The 11459-nt window shown below is 45.6% G+C and overlaps 1 pseudogene; it reads right to left on the bottom strand.

Moving 5' to 3' along the window:
• Positions 1–10252: 10252 nt before the first annotated feature.
• Positions 10253–11459, bottom strand: part of LOC136468596 (cis-zeatin O-glucosyltransferase 1-like) — a 9852-nt pseudogene continuing 8645 nt past the window's right edge.

Raw genomic sequence — 11459 nt, 5'->3', positions numbered from 1 at the left:
AGGTCCTTATCAGATTAAATGTTGTGCGCCTGGCAATGCTTATATTTTAAAAACGCTAAAAGAGGAAGAGGAGTTTGATAGAGCGATCAATGAAAAATTTCTAAAGAAGTATTATCCTAGCGTTTGAATTAATACTTGATAGCCGATTTGTTTAGTTATCGGCTCTAATAGCCGGTACCAGGAGGGTATCACCTTGAGTTTAAAAAATTAAACCAAAGGGGTAAAAGCCGATACGATATGTATCGCCTATAGAGCAAAAACACATACAAGGACAATCATAATATAATGGTAGATGAATTCATAAGAAAAAGGCAAACACTTTATTCATTCATTGTCTGCTCCTAGTATAGACTAGTTGAACACCTTGTTCACAACATCCTAGGCTGGCATGATGTCCACAATGGCCGTCGCGTTGTCGTCGAAGTCCCCGATCATCTCCTCATGCATGTTGAGATCATCAGCCATTGGGAAGCCTAGCTCCAAGGTGCGGAGGTCATGCCAGGTCTAGACTTGCGCTGTGGCCAGAGCCACCGCCACGTCGCGACGAACACCATGGAGGGCAATCTCCTGGGCGTGTGCTGGGATGTTGTGTAGGCGATTGATGAGCAGGGAACCCCAGGCGTTGACAGCCACCGTAGCCACGTTCACCGCTAGTTGGAGGTTTTCCAGCTGCACCATTAGGGTTAGCAATCAAAGAAACAAAAAGAGTGTCAGAAAAGGAGCAGTGAAGATAAAAATGATTGTTTTCTTGGAACTAGGCTTAGCCGCCACCATGGCGTCGGACTTAGCCAACCTCTCCTGGGCGACATTGGCTTCCTCGTCTATGGCGAAGAGGGCAGCCTAGGAGGGCTCGAGGCAAATCTCAAGCTGACCGCTTTCTCGAGTTGCCTCAAAATAATGGTCCTTGGCAGCCCTCCACTCTCGGAGAAAGCGCTGGGCATCATCGCTGGTGTACGAGTTGGAGGAGTCCAACGACGAGTTTGGCATGGGGCGGTGATAGGAGCGGCATTGGAGGTCCCATCGGCCCTAGGAGGAAGAGGATGGAGGTTGTCATTCAAGATGAATCTGTAAACAAGTTAGAAGATAATTCGTTGTCATGAATAGCAGGTGTTTGATCATACCTCATGCGGCGGAGGCGCTGGCTCATCGGCGTGTTCTCCTCTAGGACCTCCGCCGCCCCGCGCTTGCCACGGTTGTCTTCGCCGGCCATGGGTTTCGGTTTGGATCTTGAGAGGAAAAGAAGAGGAAACCGCTATGGGGTTCTTGAAGGTAGAAAGACGTGAGAGAATGATAACAGTTGCAGATGTAGATGCGTTCGAGGTTGAGACCCTTGGCTGGTATTTATAGCCACGAAGGCGAGATGGTAGATATCTTGAAACATAGGAAAGCAACCTCAATTAATAGAAGTGGAAGCGCCGCTTCACTAATACCGAGCGGAATGCGGTGTTGATGACTGAGAAAGAATCCGAAGGTTTTTTTTGTGATAAAGGCTGTTTTTAGATTCAGTAAGTTAGATTAAAAATCAGAATCAGAATCGGCTAATTTAAATCGGCTATTCTAGCCGAACTGAGAAGTACAGCAAACCAACAGAAAGAGTACAATTATCATCAAGTTTACACAGAATACATGCTACTGATGCTGGAGTATAAATTACAAGTTAAGAACATCATCAATTCCTCTTAATGCCTTCAGCCGAATAGCATCAACTTCTGTAATTTGTTGTTTATCCTCTTCGGTTGATCTAGGAATGCTCTCAAGACTGCTACAAATAGCCTTGTCTTCTCTGACCTTGGTCAACATCTCTTGTTTCTCCTGTTTGATGGCATTGGGGATCTAAGTCAAGTTGGACACGTGGCGATCGATAGCGGCTTTCATACTTTCTAGTTCTTGCTCAAGCTTAGCACACCTAGCTCTCAGCTGATTCAGTTCTGGTTCAATTTTAGAAGGAGAATTCTTTAAATTGTTGATTAGTTGTGCTAATTCTTTGGCTTCCTATTTGTTAGAATTCTTCTTGGCCATCAAAGCTTCATGGCCAGTCAGATTTCTTTGAGCCTTTTTCACCTTGGGAGCTTGATCTTCAATGTTGGACAGAGGTATTAAGGCTTTAGCAAGATTTGGGGACAAATTATCCTTAATGGCAAAGGAGATTCTTCTCATTGGATCTGCATCCTGGACCAAATCCGCTATATTCCTCTCGATCATAGGCAACATGTCTTTTAGCCGATTTTTGGTCTCATCTAATAAAGTTTCTTAGGAAGAAATGACTATTGAGCTAATCTAACTTGCATCTATGTGTTCTTCAAAGTTGAAGGAATAGCTCAAAGCTGGTGAATAAGTGCCTATATGTGAACAAAAGGAACCTAATTAGAAATGGCTAATGAGTTGAAGATGAGATGAATGGTGAGGGGAATACAACGCCTTTTCTGAAAAGACTCTAACTAAGGAGAAGGAACAGCCGATGATGTGCCAACATCTTTTTCAATGTTTGGTTGAATTGGCTCTGGGCTTCCAATGCTAGTGTCTGCAGGCATCAAGAAGCTTTTCAGTTTTATGATTGCTATGGAAGGGTAAAATTAGCATATGAGTTTCTTACCATCAATTATTTGCTGAGCTGGAGAAACAACAGTTTGGGTATCAATATTAACAGGGCTCTTCAATTGGTTTGTTGTTAGACCTTTGCTCTTGTGCAGACGTTTTCCTAGGTGGTGTCCGATAAAGGAAAATTATCAGACAAAGTGAAAACTACATAAGATTAAAGGGTTAAGGAGATACCTTGGTAATATCAGGTGGTGAAGTAGAGAGGTTCTCATCCTCTATCATTTTGGGTCTGTTAGAAGCGTCAGTTGATTCAATCGTAATCAGCTCCTTAGGGGGATTAGCCAATGAGAGATTAGCAGATGCTGATTTAAATGCCTAGGACAGCAGTTCGACACCTAAAGCAGATTGTGATATGATAGTCAATGACTATAGGAAGGAATTGAATTAGAAGTTGAATATCATCTTGAAAAGGAAGATAAGTTAATTTACCTAAGCAACTAATGATTTTGTTCTGCAAAGTCTCTTCCTAGTGGTTGTTTTCTGAGTTACACCTTTGGTTGCCATACGTTTTGAAGACTGATATGTAAGAATTGTTGGGGTAGCTGAGGTTTTCATCAACTTTTTCAGAGTGGGTGCAGTTGATCCCATTCTTGAGGCTTGACATGGTAGGTAGTATTCTATGGGATGCCCTTTCCTATCCACATTTGAGGGATCAAATTCATTATCCTATAAAAAATTGTTAGATGAGTTGACAGGAGAACTTGTTAGATAATCCTTCTAAAAGAAAGTGGTAAGTTACCTCACTGTAAGAAGCAAAATCTTCGTCCAAAGCCAAACAGTTAGGATGAACTGAATTGCAGAAGAAGTGGGAGTGCCATTCTTGCCACCAAGAGTCAAACATGTTTAAGGAGAAGGTGGCTCTTGTCTATTCTTGCAGACAAAAGAGAAGGAAGATCTAATCTTAATTGGAAGACTCTGGAAGCTTCTATTATTTCACTGATACCTTCTCTTGGCTTAAGAGTATTCCTAAAGAATAACCGAGAAGATAGTTGACCAAGGCCGAATTGATAGACCACAAAAGAAGGGTTATAGAATTCATAAGTTGGGAGATTATCGTGAAGAAAAGCACTAGTAGCCATTTTGCCACAACTATAGTGAAATTCGGCTGGTAGTACATAGGGCTTGATAATGCAACTAAAAATTGCAGCAGTTGTTTCATCTGAACAACCTAATTCAAACCAGAATTTAATTGGCAGAACTAGCTCATTATCTTCTTGTTCATCATAAGGCAGCCCAGTTAAGATGTTTGCATCAAACCCTCTTTAAAATTTCTTGAAAAGGTGGCCTACATCGATAGCAATTGTTATGGCTAATGCAGCTTCACTATAATTCATGCACTGTTGAGTTCTTCCTTCTTTTCCTTTGTAATCTTCAACAAAATTGGAAGAAGGGAAACTCAAATTCCTAAGATTGGGTCTTACAATCTTGTGTATGTACAGATTCAACCATAGTTGTATTAACCACCAAGGGCCACTGATGGTATGCACTGGTTTATTTTTTAGTAATTGGATAGATCTCAGCAAATATTTTCCAGGGGAATTTAATTACCGGCTGCTAAACACTCTGCCAAATATTTGTGATTATAGGTTGGACCATAGGATAACCTATAAAAGATGAAATTTTTCATCCACATATTCAAGAAAGGTACATATTCACTATCATCAACAGTCGATCCATCCCTAATATGATTCAAAATATAACTTGCCCATCCTGTGCAGTCCGATATTTGGGCTAATTTCTTGGATCCAACACTTAAGAAATCATAGGGTTGCATTAATCCTGTTATTCTAAGGCCAGTTAACCTATAAATGTCGGCCAAAGTAATGGTCATTAGACCATGACAAAAAATGAAAGCATTCAAAGTGTTGGACCAAAAATAAGATGTAGAGATCAGAAGTGAATCATTTCTCTCTATTTCGGACAGTGAGAGTGTTAAGCATTTGTTTAAATTAGAAATTTCCTAATTTCTAGCTTTCTTTTTTGATACCCTGTGGAACCAATCTCTCCATCCTTTAGGTATTTTGGGCCAATTTCTAAAAGGAGTTTTGGTGTTCCAGGAAGATAAATCTATTACAGATTGTTTGAAGGAGATTTAATTGGTTTCTTGGTTGATAAAATTAGATGGATCAGGATCGCCCATAGGTCCAAGATAATAGGCATTAGGGACAACAACAGATGGGATCAAAATTTTATTCCTCATTTCCTAGAAACCAGATAGGCTAAATTTAAGAAGAAAGGAAAATACAGAGTAGTGGCTAATACTTGAAAGACAGAAATCTAAAGGCATACCTCAGAAACGTGGTTGCTGGTCGCCATTGCGGTCGAAATGGGTCTAAATTTGAGAAAGGTTGTAGAAAGGAGGCTTGAACAGTAGCTTGGCAGAGCAGAAAATCTCCTAGGATTGAGGCTTTGGTGGTGGCGACTTAGACTGTTGAAGCTTGCTTGAGAAAGAAGGGGAAAGTAAGCAGACCGAGCAAGTTAGAAATGATACTGTTGAGGTATTATATAGAATTTGGTCCGAGAAATCAAGAGCCAAGCGTATACTTCGGAATGAGCAGTTGCAACGCGGTGGACAGATAAATAGAAATTTTGGAATAAAATCATTTTTATCTCAAAATTGCGGGGCATGTGTTTACACCAAAATTTAGAAAGAGGAACGTGGGAACTTGAACCTTTTAAGATTGTGTTATCAAGGAATCGATTAGATGTGAACCAGTATCAGCTGATTTGGATGCGATATCAGAATCGACTATTTTGTAGATGACGTCAGCAGACGGCGTCAATTGGCTATGCTTAAATAGCGTCAGGAAGATGTGTCAGACTCTACAAATAAGGAAAATTAAGGTCCAAGTTATTGTTAAGTTAGGAAGTTTTCTTTTATTCTAAGAATTGTAATAAGTCGAATTTGAGTAGAATTTATATTTAGGTTCCGGGTATAAATATTAGAGCTTGATTATTGTACAACGACATGAACACTCAATCAATACAAACAGGGCTGAATCGACTGATCGACCTACAACTTGCTTGTAAGTACCGTCACAACTTGTATTGTGTTTGGAAAGCTGCATCAGCTGATTGATTGATTTTTATGAGTTATAATATAAGTTAGTTATCAATCCATACTATTGTTTGTAAGGCTGTATCAGCTAAGTGATCTTTTATGAATCATAATACGGATCAAAGTTACTGATCTTGTGTTAAATAACTTGTTTAATACAATATCACCAGTTATCGAATCTGCTAAGATTAGTAAGATTTTTCTTGCTATTTTTGTTGATTCACCAGTTATCGATCTTGTTATAATTAATATCTTATTAATTACAACAAATTATCTAATTGAGATAGAGATAGATTGGTATCATATTATCTTAATTGGTCGTCTCCTAATCTGGTCATGCTTTAAATCTTATGATTAGTGGCTTAATCCTGCTCTCTATTTCAATCGAGCATAATATGCATTCAAGGACACGTTTCAATCTTAAATGAACTTACTAGTTAATGAGATCTAATTTAATGACACTACTATAGCTGTATCGATCCGATCGAACCTCACTGGTAAGACTTTAGATTAGAGATTATTGATTAGTGGTTTTGTTCATGATCGAGATATGTACTATATTTGTTTGCTATGCCTGCATTAGCTATTTAGCCGATTGTCTATATCTTCACGCATATAGCATGTTTTCATAAATATGTCGACATATAGATGGTTTTATAGATTCTTCGGCTTTAGTCTGTTATCATTATCATAGTTGCATCGATCCGGTCGAACATCACTGTTGATGATAATATATTAGATCCAGATTGTTTATGGATTCATTTACATTAGACAATCGATTATTCGCATGTCATACTCTTTTCATCAAATTTATCGGCTCGCACTTTATATTAATTATGTTCTATTTAGCCGATGGTGTTTTCTCACATCGCTTCTTTGCTGGTTATCAACTCTGTAATCGATTGATAACATCAATCGACCATTTGGTCATATATATTGGAATTTTAAGAAAAGATCTTCTGATTTTTATATTTGGGTGTATTGTACTTGTTTTTGTCTAGATTAATTAGGTACCATAAATCTACTATGATCCATGAGCATCGGTTATTTTTATTCATATCATTATCATTTAACATTAGCTGATAATTCTTGATTTAAAGATTTTCATTTCATAGATACGCCAGATATCGACTATTTAGTCGATAGCCTTATTGAATTAGCTATCTAGCCGTAAATTTAGAACTGTCTGGAGCAACACCGACTTGTTCCACCTTAAATTACTGATAAGATTCTCTCTCTTTATCAATTGCAGGTCAAATTGACTAGCACGTCGTTGGGTTTTTAGAATCAGCTGGTTTTGTGTTGAAGCCAAGTAGATCTCTGGTCTCGATCCACTCAGATCTTCTGGCTTGCTGTGTGTTGATCACATCGCCACATTTTTGTGTCAACAAATATATTGCAACAAGATATGTTGTAATGTGTGTGGTTGGAATTAGCATTAGGTTGGCGGCGGACTTGTGCTCTGTACATTGCAGATAAGTCAAATCTAGTCTTCTATATATTTCTAGGTACTACATCCCTGAATCACTAGAAAAGTCAATCATATACACCAATTAGCTAAGGCTCTGTTTGTATTGGTAGTGTTGGTCAATATAGGCTTAGGCACCCTCGTGTTTATAGATGGCCAACGAGCCGGCCCAGCCTAGCATGGCACGGCATGGGCCCGATAGCCAACGGGCCAGCATGGCACACTGTGCCTCTCGGGCCATGCCTCACAGGGCCACGAGCCTAGCCATTGCCCCAGGCATGGCCCTATGGGCTGATTTCCGTGCCGGGCCGGCCCAAGAAGCACGACCATTTTCACAGGTCGTGCCAGCCTGAGACCCGCTGAGCAATCGCGTGGGGAGGTGAGGCGGAGGTGGCTGCCAGGGCTGGGAGCTACAGAGTTCCGCATCTCGAGGGCAGGAGCTGCGCAGGTGGCGCCCTCCCTCAAGCGATGGAGAGAAGGAGATGAAGAGGAGCCGAGGGGGTGAGTGAGATGGAGAGGAGAGAAAACAAGGGAGGGAGTCGCCGGATCTGCCCACCCACGCGCTCCTAGCCGCACGCCGCCAAGGGAGAGTGAGGGAGGCAGGGACGGGGAGGAGGTGTTGCGCTAGCATCGAGGCAAGGGTGAGGAGCCGGATCTGTGGTGGAGAAGACCCAATGTGGCTAGATCTACGACGGAGATCCAACGCCACCACGGAGGTGAGGGATGGTGAGGAGGACGATGGATCTCGGGGCATCGGATCTATGTCAAGGCGGAGCTCGTGGCCGACGCTAGGGTTCAGGATGAGGTGTGAGGGAAAGGTGGAGAGGGAGCGGCGTCGGTGCTAGGGTTCGGGTGAGGCGAGGGAGCGGCATCGGTGCTAGGGTTCGGGGTGAGGTGTGAGGGAGAGGCAGAGAGGGAGCGGCGGGGTTCGGGGTGAGGCGTGACTGTGTGAGACAGAGACAAAGAGGGAGCAGCACTGGTGCTAGGGTTTGGGTGATGGGTAAGGCGTGAGGGAGCGATGCCGGTGACCGCTTATATATGAGGGGGGAGATGGGCCGGGGACGGTGGGGAGCATGTGGGCGACGCTAGGCCTTGTGGAGGGGAGGGGGTACGGGGGGGGGGCCATGGCTCCAGGCTAGGTGGCTAGTGGGCCGGCTGCTCTGCAGTGGGCCATGCCATGCCAGCCCAAGGGCCTGGGGTAAGGCCTAGGCACGGCCTGCTCCTCTGGGCCGGGCCAGCCGGGCTCGCTAGCCATCGGGCCAGGCTGGGCAAAAAAAATGAGCCTTGGGCTGGGCCGACGGGCTTGGGCTGCATGGCTAACTGTGCTTGTGTTGTAAGGAGCCATTTTTATCTTTCTTTTGGAAACACACTAGAAGCTAATGAAGTCACTATTTTTACTTCACTAGGCCCTGCTCCTCCTTGTATAGTAGGACAGACCTAAAACCCTTTAAAGCTATGAGAAATAGGATCTAATGCATGGTTATCTTCATGTACCCGTTATAGAGCAAAGATTCAAACTCATCGACATTTTTTTGGTACACGGTCTAGAAGAATCTTACCTATATAGGCCATGTTCGCTTGTCTTATAATCCGTATTTTTCAGCTTATCTTTTCAGTCAGAACAGTATTTTTCTCTCACAACAAATCACTCGGAGCAGTATTTCAGCTGGTTTTTTCAGCATCCTAATCCTGTGTACCAAGCCCCTCACACAAAATACTGTAGATAAATAGTTCCCTAGCTTAACCCACTGTTCCGAGAATAGTGACCCCCACCAGCACCGTCGGATCTGGACCCGGCAATCGGCTGCCGTCCATGTCTCTCTCTCCCGAACCTTCTCTCTTCTTGCACACCGGTCAAAACAAAAAAAACCCACACCTCGGTCCTCCGTCCTCTACCAGCGCCGCCCCTCCCCATCACCTTTGTCAGTGCTGCGCCCGCTCCAGTGCCGCTGGCCCTCCCTTGCTGCACCTCTGGATGGCTCCCGATGCTCTAGAGGCCCAGTCGTCTCTTCGTCTTCCTCGCTAACACCCGCGCCCATCCTGCCGGCGCACCCAATAGCCCCAGCGTGGCCAGATGCCCGCGATTGCATGCTCCCGGCGGTTGGCGCACCTGTCCACAGCATGGCGCAAACTAGCCCTGTCGTCCCACCATGTCCGCCTTCCTCATGGGTCCGGCTTTGCCCACCTCCTCGGCCAGGTCAAGCAGATCGCCTACGGCAACCCTGCCGCCTCCAAGGCTACCGACTACAGGTTCAAGACTTTGAGACCCGCTAGCGGATTGATAGGATTAACAATCTATTGCTTTAGATTGAGCCTAATCTTACCTGCCTCTCCATGGCTTTTCCGTTGGCTCTAGTGGGTGAATGGTGAAAGCGACCAGGCTGAAATATTTTCTCCACTTTGCATCTTAAGGTGATCCTCTTGCTATTCCTTGCTTCAAATGATTACCAGGTTGTAGGAATTTTTGTTTCCCTGCTCTTCTTTTTTTGTCTAATCAATTTCAATTGAATATCTCCTTCTTTTCAAGGGAGTATGCCTCCAAAATAATTTTGGCTGCGTATATCTAAATCTCTATAAAGTTAGGTTTCCAGTGTAAATATTATATTTCACCAGCAGCAAAGATAGTTATGTATGAATTATCCTATACTCTGTCGCTTTACTCACGGCAATCTATGGTAGTGTTTCCTTTTTTGGACAATCGCATCGCGATATCCCTTTTTTGGACAATCGCATCGCGATATCCCTTTTTTGTGGGGACTATTCAGATTGTGAAGATATAAACTTCCTGAATTTAAATTTTCTATAATTTTGTATTGATTTTAGAAAAACATCATGAAGTACTCCATGCAGATCTAAGGTAACTGAATAACTGCCCTGATTTGTCTGTTCTCTTCTGATATTTAGTTAAAGAGTGAAATACAATGACGGCCCTTTAACTTGTCGGCCTGTGCTAGTTCGGTCCACGAACTTGCAAACACGAAAAATGAGCCCCTGAACTTGTCAAGTTGTTCACCGTAGGCCCATTTCCCATCCGGCACGGCCTCCAGGCGACATGGCAGCGCCAGCATGGTGGACGAAGTCACCGCACGAATGCCACAATGTGGCACAGTCGCTGCACGGACCATGGATCACGTCGTCATGTACGTGATGAGCTCATCCAGGTCCCACCTAGACAACCCGCCCTCGGCCACGGTGCCACGGACGACCTCCCTGAGCGCGGCTGCCCGTCACCCGATCTTGGCGCCTTCCTCCGAGGACATAACCCTGTTTATGGCGTCGCGGATCATGGCCACGGGGGTCACATTGTGGCGCCGCTCCCAGGGGCGCACAAGCACACCGGCACAGAGGTACTTACAGACGAGCTCAATGTCCCAGGGCTGGTCGCTATGCATGGGCCACGCCAGGATGGGCTTCCTGTGGCTGAGGCTCTCCACGGTGGAGTTCCAGCCGTAGTGGCTCATGAACGCCGCTGTCGCGCCAGGATCTCCAGCTGTGGCGCCCACCCAATGACCACTATGCCAGTGTGGCACATCACCAGGGCCAAGCTCGGACGCGGTGGTGGCATGGAGGGTCCCGACCGTGGCATCCTTTTCCCCGACGCCACGTAGGTCCATGCGGTTGGCGTCGCAGAGCACCCACACGAAGCGCGCCCCGCTGTCCCGCAGCGCGGTGGCCAGCTCACAAACTTGCTCTAGGCGATGCAGCAATGATGTCGTGCTGAACGAGACGTACAGCACCGACAGCGGTGGCTACGCGTCGAGCCAGTCCAGGCACTCGTGCCATCACGAGCTTTCGTTGCCAGTCCCACTACTCACGTAGGCGCCGGGGAGGAGCATCGGGCTGAGAGGCCTGACGGCGAATAGCCTACGGCCGTCGGAAGACGAGATCCCCTAGAGCACGTCGAGGAAGTCGCCCTCGAGCGCACGGTAGGTGTTGATGACCATGCCGACACCGGGTGCCCACCGGTGCTCCTGCCCCATCCGCATGGCGAGCGCAACGAACTCCAGGGCGGCGCAGCAGGGCATGCTCTCGGTCCGCCCACCCGACGTTGTAGGAGGTGGCGAGGCAGTGCATGCTAAGGGCCTCGGTGCTGGGCAAGCACGTGGCCTCGGCCACCGTGAACAGCGCCATGCGGTCATGGAGGACAACAACGTGGCGATGGGTTGTGGCGAGCTCCACTAGGAGCGCGGCCAACGGGGCCACACATTGGCGCAGTACGCCTCAAAGAGCGGCTGCATGTGCGCCAGGAAAGGGGAGCGTGGGTCCAGGGCGTGGGACTCTTGCGCAGGCACGTCTAGCACGGCCTCCTGGAGGTGTGGCTCTGGTGCCGTGAAG

Source organism: Miscanthus floridulus, chromosome 8, assembly GCF_019320115.1.
Source record: "Miscanthus floridulus cultivar M001 chromosome 8, ASM1932011v1, whole genome shotgun sequence".
Taxonomy (NCBI): Eukaryota; Viridiplantae; Streptophyta; class Magnoliopsida; order Poales; family Poaceae; genus Miscanthus; species Miscanthus floridulus.
Note: the sequence above shows the minus strand (reverse complement) of the source record. Positions and strands in the feature narration are given on the sequence as shown.